Genomic DNA, 14,670 nt, shown 5'->3' with positions numbered 1-14,670 from the left:
AATATGGTGGATGTATGATTTTCACGTGAAAGTGGATCGGTATCAGTGCTTCTTGGGAAAAGTAAGTTTCATATCTCACAGATTATGGGTTTTAATAAGTGTTTTGTACATTTGCGTGTACTTTCATATCCTGGTTTCCTGATGTTATTGTTGTTTGGACGATCAGTTAACGAACATTTCCAAGCATCTTCGTTGAACCGTAATGTATTACAATTTTTTTATCTACAGGAAATTGAGGACATATCAGAACACGGACGTTTTCAATTGTTTGACCACAGATACAAACCAGAGGGAAGTCACGAAACACATAACATTTGTACAAAACGTAATTTTCTATTGAATTTAATTGCAATGGAAATATTTGTTGATGAATTGCCCAGAATTTATCAGCGACAGAAATAATTTGCAATGGAGATTTCTCTCGTAGTTATTCCTCTCCCCTCTGCTGATGATCGGCCAACCACTGCTCCATATTCATCTGTGACCTCTTCACGAGGTGTTGAAAGGCCTTGGCCAAGTAGCCGCTGGTCCTACGTTAGGGACTTGACTCTGACCTCAAAATTGACTGATCCCTGACAAGAGGCACACACACACAGAGGTCTAAATGTGTGTGTACAATTATATGCCACCTCCGTTTTAGACATAGGACCCACGTGTGCTTATTTTCTAAGCAGAATATTGAAATCTGTTGAGAAAATTAGTCCTGTCCAGCGATCAGCCTACTTTCCAGACGCTGTATCGAGCTACTGTGTCACGCACAGCATTATGTTTTAGAGGACCATAAAAATAATACAGCTTCCCGCAAGAGTCTCTCTAATATAATGGAAGGTTCATATATGAGCGTTTGCTGTAATTTTGTGGCTTCGTTATGACGCAGGGGGAAAGAGGGGATTATGGGATTTGCTGGGCTCTGACATGAAACCGAGGTTGGAGGCTACCGGTTAGCAGATGACGTCACACAGTTTCTGAGGGATTCAGATAGAGATGTTTCATGACGCACTAGCATACCTCCTGAGGCAAAGGCTGTCTAATGGAACTAACGATAGAATATCAGTAATTGTGACCTTTAAAAATAAATTTCGAAGTGTAAGAAATTAATCCAGACAAATTTGAAGTGAATATAAATTTCTTTTGATATAATTGCATTTTTATGTAGGTCATGTCTCCCAGTTTGTTTTATTCGTGTGTTTTACTTTAGGTTTGAGGGCGAATACAAATTAATGTATTTATTTATCTCCATGACGAATATTTCATGAACACGTGCTTACGTTTACAGTACGTACATACGTGCATAGGCTTATATACATATTTGATCGTCTCGCAGTACATCTCGTGAACATTTCATCGGTAAAATTGAAACATTCTGATATCAAAAAAATTTTGTAAATTACGGAAAAATATAATATTTTCAGACCAGAAGATCTAATCCCTCGCAGTTTGCCATTTTATTACTAGATTTCATTGAAGCGACAAATAGACGCTGGTAAATAGAAGGGGGCAGATGCATCTGTCAAGACTAATGTTTCCTGGACCGTCACCATCCCAACTCTGTCTGTAATTTTAGATGCCATTTAGGAGGAAATTCTATTATGGGAGCGTTGAAAAATGTCATACCCTTAATAATCTTCCGTCTTCTGTCGGAACGAACTTATTAATTCAAAGCGTAGGCCTTAATTTGCTAATATTACAACCACGCGTCATTGATTTAATTTAAAGAGTCAAAACGAAACGAGTACTTACCCTTCAGAGCAGCGGTTATCAACGTATGGTACTCGTACCAGTGGCGGAACGTGAGCCAATGAACTAAGTAAGAAAATCAAAATATAATATTAACATAAATAAGTTTACCCTGAACGCATTTGGTTAGTGGTAGAGAAAACGCTTTAAATTATAATTAGTGGTACGCTAGCGAAAAACGTTGAGAAACCCTAATTCAGAGTATGAAATAAATTCAAAATTCACGTAAATATTTAACGATCGTTTAATTTTTTGAACATAACTTAATCACATTTAATCCTAGAGAATAAAGTCTAGACTGAGGAAAATTATTTTGTAATAAATGTAGGGATTGGATACGAAAGAGAAACTCAAAATATATAGGTTTATTGTATTCTTGGAATAACGTAAAGAATTTAGTGAGATTTTATCTCCCTTATGATACCAAGTTTTAAACTCAAACGAATCGGGGGGGAAATCTTAGTTCTTTGTCTTAATGTCTGAACAGGAGTTTGTATGTTTTTCCTCTCCGGATTTCATCTAAATCGTTTTCAGATACGGACAGACATGACGAGACTTAAAAGTGGTATTGGGAAAATTGTTAAAAATTAAACTAAAATTGTGTTTCTTTCTTCCTACACACTTCAAAGATATAATTAAGAGAAGAAAAAATATGATCAAAGGAACGTGAGAAGAAAATAATCGAATTCTCCTCATTCGTCACGAGCTGTTTCACTTAAACTTCTAACTTTGTCCGATGAAAGAGGCAGTTACTTTGAAAAGGAGTAGAAAACGCGATGCAGAGGAAAGGCCCAATAATTGGTTTCTATAAAACGGGTCTGGAAATTTATGAAACATTTCCGCTTTATTATTTATTCACAGCCGATTTTATAACGTAATTAAAATCGGGTTTTCATTAAAATAATAAAACGTCAAGGAAACTTCTAATTCGTTTAACAAACCGTCTTATTTTTTATCTTTCGCTACAAATCGATTCCGTACCTGAAAGAAAACGCAGTCGGTCTCCATGATAACGATCAGTTGGTGAGTGTTCTAGGAAGTAATGTGTTTACTACGAGAATCATGCGAAACCCATAAATACTGCGTGTTAAAACAGGTGGTACTTGAAGTTAGTGGGCTTTGGAGACAACACGTTTATCGGAAGGATACAAAAATGTATACAGCTGTTTCTGGAATACCAAGTCATAAAACTATAAATAAGATACTAATCTTATTTGCTACTAATCTTTTATAGCAGAATATATTCTGTGCACTGACTAACGAAATTGCTTATGTATCTCTATTGATTTCACGTTTCGAATTATTCATTCATTTATTCATTTTATCCTTCAGATTATTTTATTTAAGTTGCTGACTCATGCATGTGCTTATGTAAATATATTTAATTTAAACGATCGTGTAAATTCATAAGCAACCAAAGCTCTATAATAAATATTTTTTTCTTAAAAAATTATTGTATTTATGAAGCAAAAAGGTTGTAGCGCCATATATTATTATTTAAAGGTGCATGCTGCCTCTATCGTCAGGGCGATGTTGATAGAGTCAGAACGCAACCCATAGAAAATTCGGTAAATTTTTATCGGACTACGCGGCGTTACATCCCAGAAGAGTCATTTTCGTAATCGCCGAGAACCTGAAATCTCACCAGAGAGAAAACAGACTTAAGTTATCACGCAAAGCCGTAAGCTGTCTTTTCTTGGATCATTTGATTCCTGTATTTGACGGAAAGTCTTGAAATTGTTTGCATCGCCTTGACCTCGACGGGCAGAGAAAAATGTTGGTTGTGATCCCTGGAATTTATTTCTTACGGAATTCTTACTGTTCTGTAAAACTTTTGAAGAGAATCGTGTCTGTACTCAATAGGAATTTTTTTTTTGAACAGAAACAACGCGTTATAAGTTGAATTGCCATGTATTGAGAGAAGTGGTTTCGTGGCAACTGCCACTCACGAGGAAAGCGTAGGGACACAGAAGATTAATGGCGAGTTTGTACGTCAGTGGGCGCTGAACACTTTATGTTTCAAGCAAGACACCCTCCACCCAGTCGTGGATTAACGACCATGTCTTCTGATGGCACGCAAAGTACTTGGGGATTTCATCCGAAAGTTTCTAACGATGGTTCAGTGTTGCAGTAACAGTCTTATTGGTCATTAACCATTGTATTAATTTTAATTCAAAATGACGTTTCGGAGACTGTGTCGACGGACATAGTAACTAGTTCTATCAGTTGGGTCGAATAGAGTGGATTTTACCTGAGAACAGATACAGATTTTAGTCTCCGAAACGTCGTAATTTTATTAAAATTAAAACTGTGGTTAATGTTAATACTGTTTGTTTTTCCAAGTCAATGTTGGGATAGCACCTTAATATAGACTACGACCGCTACCTTACTAGTCCTTACCAATTCATTCATAATTATCCCGGCATTACAATAATGCAACATATGTAATTGATGAAACGTCGTTTAATAAGCCAAGGCAACTTAACAGTTAGTTGCTTGAAATGTAATTCTTTTGGCAGGCGTGAGGTGATGGACAGAGGTTGACGCGCTGGTGTCCTGTGACGGAAGGAAGGACAAAGGGATAGGCGGGTGGGCGTGGCAGATCTCTTCTGTCCCGTTGCTAGGCAGCCGGCCGTACAGTACGCACCGCGACGCTCAGCGCCGGGCGATGGGTGTAGGAGCATATGGAAGGCTGACTTGTTGGACACGAGTCACCGCCGAGGAAACTTCTGTCGTAGCTGTCGTGATCCTGCAGCTCCTTGGTCGAGACTTCACTTGCACGTGCACCAGGTATGGCCTGTTACTATAGCAACGTGTGTTTGTTTCTGTACATCGCGTAATTGCACAATCTCGCGTCTTTAAAATCGCGTCTCATCTCGTGAGTGAAATTAAGGAACTCGATGACATAACACAAAGAGCCCAAGGCCATTTAAGCAGCGTTATGGTTCGGTTCATCGACGTTTAATTCGATTATTTTATTTACTATACAGTCAGATATTTGGCTGTGATGTCGAAACAATTTCTTCATGCGATTATTATTTTTTTTACATATGAATTTGAATCTTGTTATACATTACACATTTAAAATATTTACCAAGAATTCGAAGTAATTATTAAGTAAGTGATATTTCGCTGTGTTGTTGCGTCGTGTAATCTGCTAGACGTTTGTCGACGTTTCAGATATCCCCCTCCCCGATAGAAGCAGTAAGCATTTATGAAACGTCAGTCAGGCTGCAAGGTGCAATATCCCAGGAGACAGACATTATTATAGGAGTTAAATAAATTCAGGGAAAAATCACGTTGAGATAATTATAAAATAATTTTAGTTGCTTTAACATCTGGTACAAAATAACATTCGTAAATCAATACTTTTATCACAATCCCTGTGATAATCTGATTGGCACTTCAGAGCCTCGTAGTTTCGTATTGCCGAAGTGTGTACTACCTTCGGACAAATACAGTGGTACGTGTGGGTTGCTCATGCGCAGTACAATGAGCTACAGTATCACGCATCGGGATTGATACTGGGTTCAAGGTCACGCAGAGATATGGGGCATGTACCGCGTAATATATTCATCTTGTCATCCACAGCCGCGTTTCATCATGAAAATTACAACGGAGCTTTGGCTGAAGAGATAGGAAATATTATTATAGTGTTCAAATGAAAGGATCAGATGGGTGAGGCATTTAGCATGGGAGAGATAACTTCGTACACGATTTGTAGTCGATTAACGTGAAGGGAGGAGACCAGTTCTGGGATACGTTGTCGTTGACGTGAGGATAATATTAAAATAGATGTTAAATATAACGTGGACTGGAATGAACTGGCCTCGGTTGTTGTTTCTTATGAACATGGTTAATGAATCTTCGTGTTTAATGATCGGATGAGTGACGTATGTTCTCAGGACGAAGGTATTTCAGTTTGGAAATTTATAATTTTTGATGAATAAACGCCTTCCAGAGTAATACGCGAGGATTCTGAATAAATTATCATTGAGAGATATGCAAATAAATGTGCCTCGTAAAACAAATGAAAACTGTCGTTTGAGAGTTTTTTTTTAAAAAAAAATTAACGTTAATAAAATTCAGCTTCAGCGGTTCGTATCTTTGACGATGATGTCTGTTGATGATAGTGTAGATACATGACCGAATTATGAACGCGTTTTCCTAATTCAGAATGCGGCAGTGACAAATGTCGTCGTCTACGAGAAGTGTGACTCTGAGAATAAAAGTGGCGTAGGGCAAATACGAAGCATTGTGGTCACTTTAAAAAGCAGATACTGGAGACGGCGTGATCCTCCGAAACGTTGGTGTATACCTAAGAGCCCCCCTCCCCCTTCCCCCCAAAAAAAAAACCGTCGTGAAGATTAATATAGACGTTCTATGTTTTATTTATATTTTGGATTTTGCGGATTATTCCACCAGATTTGTCGCGAGTCGGAATTCATTGGCAGGGCTTCATAGGTGGGGGATCGGCCCGTAACCGGGCTTGCATCTATGTAGGGCAACACAAAAATTGACACTTTTAGCGAAGTCGACAACAGAAAATGTCTATTAGTTTTGAAAACACTTAAAGACAAACACCGGAAAATGACCAGTTAAGGTCGAAACATGTAGTGGATTCTTAACAAACAATGAAACTATCTTCTACTATAAAAATTTCTGATTCCCCGTTGTCGTCAACCAATTTGTAGACAAACAATTACGTCATCAATGTTACGTCAAGTGTTTTAACCCTCCATTCCGGGGGGTTAGTTTAATTTCTTACTCGGAGGGGGGGGGATTGGTTTAGTTTATTACTCAAGATTTTAAAACGAAACGCAACGTTGAATTTTAAGAACTTCACCAACCCCCCCGAGGAGCTCCGAAAAGAGCGCTCTGCTCTAGTAATAAAAAATTGTTGTGAAGACAGACTTTCAACGTCATTAAAATGTCTCTGTTTTATTAATTAAATGTGTGTATACATCTTTGTGGGACATTCTGTACAATCAGTTGATGCAGTATCGTTTAATAGCTTAGTTAAGTACGTAACAGCACCTTTGCATTGCAATTATTATGGGGGTCTTAGTGAGTAGACTCGCTTACGAAGCCAGGAACCGAACTGAATTTTGATGTGCTTAAGCTGTGGTGTAATCCTCAGGCTGCCAGAATTTCATGACGCACTCCGGCGTTCCCATCCGCTGTTAGCATAACTGAACTGTCTACGTATCTGTGCAACTGTACGCCTCGCTTACCCTTTGATCCTATTACAAAGGTGCAACACAGAGCGAAAATTAATTTCCGAAGCCTCGCTTCATGCGAGTAATCACGACGGGTTAAAACACTCGTTTCGTCATCATGATCTCTACAGGATTCGGCTTAATTGTCTGTGTCTAAAGTCTCCAGGTGTGGATGCTGCTAGTATGAGACGAATGGCTCGTGGGATGTTGAAACGCGTAGTTTGGTCGAAATCGACAGAATTATCAGAGTTACTTTCTGCCTCCGTCACCAGTGAAATGCTCATCTTCATCCCCTAAGTCTTTTAAGGCGTCCAGAATCATTTCCCACAACTGATAAGTCCTTCAGAGCAATATTTGGAAATCTCGACTGCAATGCTTTTAATCTTTCGGTACCCTTCCTGTCCAGTACGCAGGGTTACAAAATATTATAACGATATCGGTCTTCTAGACTACTCTGAAGATGGAGGCAGAAGGTTTCTCCTTAACGTTGGTATGTACCCTTATAAGTTCGCGCGGCATTACAACCCAGAGGACTGACGTCTTCACAGCTATAACTCGATAAATTTTGGCTTAAAAGCAGTTCATATAAAATAAAATTTTAAACTTGGCTTAGGCTATTACGTATTTCTTTGTCTGTGGCCGAGGTTTGTAAGACAGTCGAAACACCTGCTTTAAGAGGTTCATGTCAGTGATGTACATTGATAATAAATAGATACAGCGGACCTAATCGATACTATTCCAGCTAGGCGTCGATCAAGACTTGATGCCCGTCACTCTGGATTATTTATACACGCGTGTATATTCCGAGGGCTGAACACACTGTTCACTGTTAGTCTCGCGTCTCCCGTCGGGTTGTGAACAGAGCTTGGTCCGCCATTATCAGAACTGCGCAGACGGATACGAGGTCGCACCTGTTGCACGTTGAAGGAGCTACTCGAGTATTTCTTTCGCATCGGTAGAATCCAAGTTGTTTGCTGTATCTTCCTTACTCCAATCTGCAAGCAAACAATAAGTTTGTCTGTAATTTAGAGGAACGTGCTTGTGATTGGAATGCTGGTTCCTATACAAGATAAGATGATGCAGTTCACTCTCTCCCATTTTAATATTGTAATTTTTATACGCAGAAATCTACCAAGTACTTCCTTCCCTTATGGTTTTCTGATTAAAATATTGTATGCATTTGTAATCTCTCCCGCCAATCTGTTCCACATTCTTTACTTTCGTCAATCTTTTGAAAAATATTATTATTATTATTATTAATAACAAAACTCCTTTAATTGTACCGGTCTTATTCTCGGGCCAGTAGCTGGGTTTTTTTGTTTAAGAAATCTAAGTCTGTGATTCAGTGTGGCATAAACATACACTGTTGCCTAGTAATCTGTAAAGATTGGTTTAAAAATGTCAGAATGTCTGGAAAAGTAGCTCTCGAACTTTCTTTGGAATCTTGTTATGATTCTCTCTGCCTCCAGCATCCAAAGAAATGAAAATTTTGAGAGATGTAACAAAATTAAATTGGTCTGAGTTCGAAAAAAAAATACACAGACTTCTTGAAAACTATTAATTAAAAAGTTTCCTCGACTTCTAGATCCATTTCATTCATCTAATCTACTTCTGCCTGACTTCTCTATGAGGACTTTCGATGCCTGCCTCAGGCGCGGCTTGTGGTCTGACCAAGTGCTTTGCTGTCATATATTAAGTTCCCTCAGTTCTGAAACATATATTTTATAACTTGTTTTAAACTTATGAAAGGCACACCCAACGATAATATGCAGCTGTGTAGCATTACGAAAATTATCTTGAAATAACGTGACTGAACCGCCACGGTGGTCTAGCGGTTAGAACGCTGGCTTTGTAATCCTGGGGTCTCGGGTTCGATTCCCGGGCGTGCCCGAATTTATAACTTGTGTTGGGCAAGGCCGTGGTCTAGGCAACACGGAGTTTTCCTCCGTGGCATCCCAACAATTACTCCATTCACACACAGAAGAAGGCAATGGCAAACCACTTCTGGATCATCTGCCAAGAACGTATATGAACAGGTCCCAGTCCGAGAAAAGGATGGAAGGATCCTGTTCATATGGACCTGTCGTCAGACAGAACACTAAATAATAATAAAAAACGTGACTGAGTTATGCCACAACCTTGTGACAGAAAAACAAATTAAGACTGATAGAAAAGTTTTCGTATAGAAGGAAAAGTGTTCACGTTGTGTTAGTCAGTAAATCGCTGTAAGGATCAGCTGTCATTTTGACTGTCAGCTTGTGTGCGTTACAGTATTTTGACACTGTCAAATGTCTACGCCTCATCACTTTGTGTCCCATCCAATTTGATGATACATTTTTCATATTACTGCAGTTTAAGCATATCTTTTGAATTTGCTTAATCAGTTTATTGTATTGGTTTGTTCGACGTAAAAAAGTAACGCCTTAATATTTTTATCAAATATATTCATGTATACGTATTTCTTCCTTCCTTCATGAGAACGAACGTTGACCATGTAATAACGATTATAACATAGGTTTAAAATGTCAACAGTAATTCATCTTGATGTTTTGCTTCATTTTTACTCTTAAAAGGGTAGAAATACGAGACGGAAGTCATTAGAGTAAATATGCTAATCTGTTCGTTTTGAGTTTTATTGTATTCAAGGCTCATATCGAATTAAAAATTGTAATAACTTCAGAACTAACTAAACTGGAAGCTTTTATGCACTTCGCGATACTTATTAGCCACGGTAAACAAACCCCATTAAAGGGGCTGCTTACCCGGCGTTGTTAGGTTAGCTACTCTGTTTCCACGTATCCACCGCTCGCTCTTGGCGAGGGGTGTTTCCAGCACAGTAAACAAATGCGTTTAGGTTACAAACGGTTTGAGGCAGTAAATTGTTTTTATCCTGTGACAAAGCCAGTGGCGAGGGAAATAAATAACTTCTGTAATCACAGCAGGAAACACGGACCCCATTTTACGGCAGACACGTCAACATCCGGACGTATTAAATGTATTTGAAGTGGGGGTCATACTTTGAAGCCGTTGCCTATTAGAATTTCCTACAAGGCCTTTGAAAAGTGCTGTCGTGTTGATGTGTGTCGGTGGAGCGTTGTTTTGATATCAACAATTCAACTAAAACATTAATTTGTTAAAAGAGCAGATTTGGCCATTCGTATTTGGTTTATTGTTTTTATTTGTCTGTTAAAAACTTTTCACTTTCTAATTTTCTGTACCCTTTGAAGTACATTGGTTACTATATTTATATATATATCACCTCTTTAACTTTCAGTAACTACGTTGTGTATTCAGTCTTCTCCCACCCAGGTTCGAAATATTTTATATAATCAGTACAGTAAAGCATACGGTACTGAAGAAACATTATAATTAATGTTATCATCGCAGTAAATAACGTGACAATGCAGGAACGCCGTGACTGACCGGCAACTTCTTCGCCTTTGCTGTCGGGCTTGTAGTCTAAACAGAATGTTGCAGGCGGTTCAATAAAGAAGATAAATTTTTCGTTCCAGTTGACTGTTTTTTTATCTTACAAGCTATAAGACTTTTGTGAGGTTGATAATGTGTGAGACGCTTAACATACTTGGTGTCCGAACCCTCTTCAGCGTGAATATTTTAATTTTAATAAAATAAGGGTGTGAAGATTGATCCTTCACACGGACCGAAGGTATTTGAGAAAAAGCTGCTGGATATTTAGACCTGAAAGAGTTTAAGTGACAGAATTATGAATAATAATTTATAATTAGAAGATCCATGGTCTAACTTCAACAATTATTACCAGAGCAAGCAGATTAAGAAGGTTGGGATGCTTACAGAATTTTAAAGACTCAAAGGAAAGAAACCACTTAGGATATCAGGAATTATGGAAAGATAATATTAAAATGTTTTAAAGGAATGTGGCGGTGGTTGTGGACTGGTTTAATCTGGCTCTCTTGGTGTTCTGTTTCCCAATTCAGATTCTATAGGGGTTTGTATTTCTGCATTTCTCTTGAAGTAGCTCGTAATCAGCTACTGTTTTATGGAATTTGAGTTGACTCGATGTGTTAATTGCCTGACTGATTCATTATCCATTGTTTGCAGCTGTAATTATACATAACCACAGGCGAGTGTTGCTTGGTTACAGATAATTTTTTTAAATCAATGTTGTATTATAATCTTGAATTAAGCAAAGCTAAGCAATGGTTTAAACCTTAATGTGCTTCTTTGTTAAAATTTCAGTCAAAATGTGTTTTAAGTACTATTTTAAATTTTTGTTCTTGGCGTGTTATTGGCCAAATTATAAAATTCAGGAGAATTTTCTTCAATATTTTTCTCTTTGTCTCAAGAGTTTTAATTATTTTTAATTATTACCCTGAAATTTGTGCCGTTTAATGTTTTTTATATACAACCAGTGGCCTGCCCGGCGACTGATATTATGAGGCGAACACGTGTAGGACATAGGAATTTGTGCCACTCTTACAGTGGACATGGATTAGCGAACTGCGGTCCAGTGGTGGATGGAGGCTCAGGTTATGTACACTGTGGAGCTTACATTACGACATGAGAACCTCTAGGGCTGTTTTCCATTAGGCAGTCATTATTTTCCGGAGTGGATCATCGGGGCCTCCGATTCTATAAGAGTGTTGGCTGCAGGTGGTAATAAAAATAAGCCCAGCATCGCGTTGCTTAGTAACGGGAATATACAAGCTTATTAAATCACGTGCTAAGTAGTAAGTACTCAGACCTCATTAGAGTCTGAGTGCTCCATCTTGAAAAGTAATATCTAACCTCTTGGCCAGTTACTAACTGATTATAAATTACGCAGCCATGATAATAAATTGGACTCAGTTTCCCTGGTAACACAATCCAGAATGTTAGCATCGCTAATATCAAAATTCCTCCGACGGATACGACCCTAAATCAGTTGAATTCAGTTTCTTCAGGTACATTTTAATATTATCCTCCCATCTCTATTTCTGAATGGCTGCCTTCAAATATGATCTTCCATCGAAATTGAAACTCACGTCTTGCTTCTCTCTTCAGGTCTAAATATCCGGCAAAAAGTCGCTCATCGTATAAAAAAAAAAAATTCTCCACCTTTCACGAAACCTGAAGATTTATTACCGCGATTACAACCGCCTGCCACCGAGTCACATCAGTCCAGTCCACTCACTGACACACCATTTAAGATCCGTTTTAATATTATCCTCCATCCGAGGTTTTTAAGTGGACTTTCAGTTTTTTTCAGATTCTGTTCTTAAACACTCTCAACCAACGTTATTTTCTTAGGAAGAGAGATCAAGTTTCGCACCCATTAATAACTACATAAGACATTATTCCTTACCTATTTATATTAATTGTTCGATCATTTACGGGTTTATATTAATTATTCAGGACACTTCTGTCGGATTCTTGTTTTGGGGGTCATAAGCGGTCCCGATACAACCCAGACATGAACCTGATCATGTCGTAGGTTTATCTTTTCCCACAGTATAAAATATGTACACGAATCCTTCCGTCACATTCAAAGGTTTATTGATATCGAGGCAAACAGTACTTTGACCAAGGCAGTTGCGACTGTAACGTATGACTTTACATATCAGGAAACATTTGCCTGTGAGTGGCCTAGCCCAAGTGCCACGTCGTGTTAGTTGCAGAGAGAGACACACTCCTCTCGTGTGGTAGGCGATCCTCGTTGGGACTGAGAAAGGTTGGCTGATGAAAAGCGACAGATATGTTTTATACTGCGTGTCTTTCAATTTGAGTGCGTCGCCTTGGCAACGTCACGTCCTGGCGTCTCTCGTGTCGCGTCGAGACGTCACATCGATGTCCGATAGTTAACGCTGTACCCCGGAAAAGTCCGAAAAAATTAATACGCGCCGAGCTCCGTTCACGTGTTCAGCAGATCGCGTAAGACCGACTTCATGCCTCTGTGCGTTTATGCATTCCACAAATCATGTAAGAATAAATTCATTAACATGTTCTTTTCTTAGAAGCTAATAGTTGCTTTGCAGTGTCTCGTCTTGGCTTTTTATGGAGAACATTGGGATGAGCTGGGAATGTAGCGTCCATGGTTAGATGAGAAATTCATACAAAACTTTTATCGGAAAACCTGATGGGAAAAGATTAATTGTGGTAAATAAGCAAAGGTCTAGATGTGAGGATGATATAATTATTCGTAAATAATAGGGTATGATGATGTTATGGAGAGGATTAAACTGGCTTAGAATACAGATCAGTACCAAGGTAGTTTTGGACACTGTATTTAGTAAAATACGGGATTTCTTGATTATATTTGAGACACTGTTCGCTTGCTAAGGACTCCGTTCCGTGGAGTTAAATTTAAGTTATAAGTTTTTCTTCTAGAGAAACTTAATCAAATTCTTGTTCTTGTAAATTTCTTTATTGCGTTTCTGTGGACCTGTACCCTTAAACATTACATTCGGATATCAAAGTCTAATACAGACACGTAAAACATATTTAATCTAAATCTTGAAAGGGGGGTAAGTTGATGAAACGAGCGGACGGAACACAAATTCGGATGTAACCTCTGTATTAAGCATTCATTTTGTCTACTCTGTAGAAATAAAACATAATAAGCCACTCAGTTCGTTGGAGGAAAACGTAAAAAAAAACCAAATAAATAAAAAAAAACGATATGAAAATGTTAGAAAGTTATGATTCAGTTCACAAAATGAAAGTTCCTCGTTACAGCTAGATGTGTACCAGGGCACTCCTCCGGCTTCTAACTCCCTCCCTCGCTACTCTAGCACATAAAATAATTCTCCTCTTGATTTTACAGTCCACCGAGCTGGTATGCTCGCGGTAAGAGGATTTTCTGCAGAATCGAGACTGAAGGGACAAAGATCGATCCATCGATCGGTCATTGATCCCTCTAGGGGACGAACAATATCCAAGTTGATCTTACGGCTCGACATTGATTGCACAAGAATTCTAAAACTATTCTGCTTACGGGACGACCCTTACTAATAGATTACAGTGTATTTTTTTAATATACATCAGGTAAAGGTCCGAAACTCTGTTCCCAGATGAGTTGTCGGAGATATTTCATCCCTCTTTGGTACGAGGTGCGATCGGAAAGTTTCAAGACTGTGTCAATAGAGGGCGAACAGGATGTAGTACGAGCTTCTGCCTTTAGGGGGTGCGGCCTACATTCATAGTGAATCAGTGTGCCAGCCGGCATCATCGAATTAGCATTTGTTTCTTAGTTACGTGCGTTTTGGTAGTGCATTACACCGACCCTCCTGCGATTTCGGATTTTCATGAAGAAAGAGTGTGCATCAAATTTTGCCAAAGACTCGCCAAAACGGCTACGGAAACCTATGAAATGCTAAAGCAAGCATTTGGGGAGTCCGCAATGGGTCGTGCACAAACTTTTGTGTGGCATTCACGTTTTAAAAATGGCCGAACCTCTGTCGATGATGACGAGCGTTCTGGACGACCATCTTCGAGCACAACGCCCGAAAATGTTACGAAGATTCGGCAGGCCATTCACGAAGATCGACGTCGTACCATCAACGACTTGTGCGACATTGTTGGGATAGGCTATGGGACCTGTCAGCTGATTCTAAAGGAAGAACTCCACATGCGACGCATCCTGTCTGAGGACCAGAAGCAGAATCGACTTCTCGTTTGTCAGGAGCTCAAAGATCTTGCAAGAACCGACCCCAACTTCCTTTCTAAGCTCCGTGTGACTTCTTCCTCTTCCCAAAGA

The 14,670-nt window shown here is 38.9% G+C and overlaps 1 protein-coding gene across 1 annotated transcript in view; it reads left to right on the top strand.

The window, feature by feature from the left end:
• Nucleotides 1-14,670, top strand: part of LOC110837679 (A-type potassium channel modulatory protein KCNIP1) — a 54,346-nt gene continuing 39,676 nt past the window's right edge. The window contains exons 1-2 of the mRNA XM_022080089.2: nt 1-61; nt 4,257-4,527. The gene's annotated coding sequence lies outside the window, so the exon portion shown is untranslated. The remainder of the gene's footprint in view (nt 62-4,256; nt 4,528-14,670) is intronic.

This window comes from Zootermopsis nevadensis, unplaced genomic scaffold, assembly GCF_977971745.1.
Source record: "Zootermopsis nevadensis isolate Lab colony 2312 unplaced genomic scaffold, Znev_1.0 Znev_ptg000008l, whole genome shotgun sequence".
NCBI classification, from domain to species: Eukaryota; Metazoa; Arthropoda; class Insecta; order Blattodea; family Termopsidae; genus Zootermopsis; species Zootermopsis nevadensis.
This window is presented reverse-complemented; position numbering and strand designations above follow the sequence as displayed.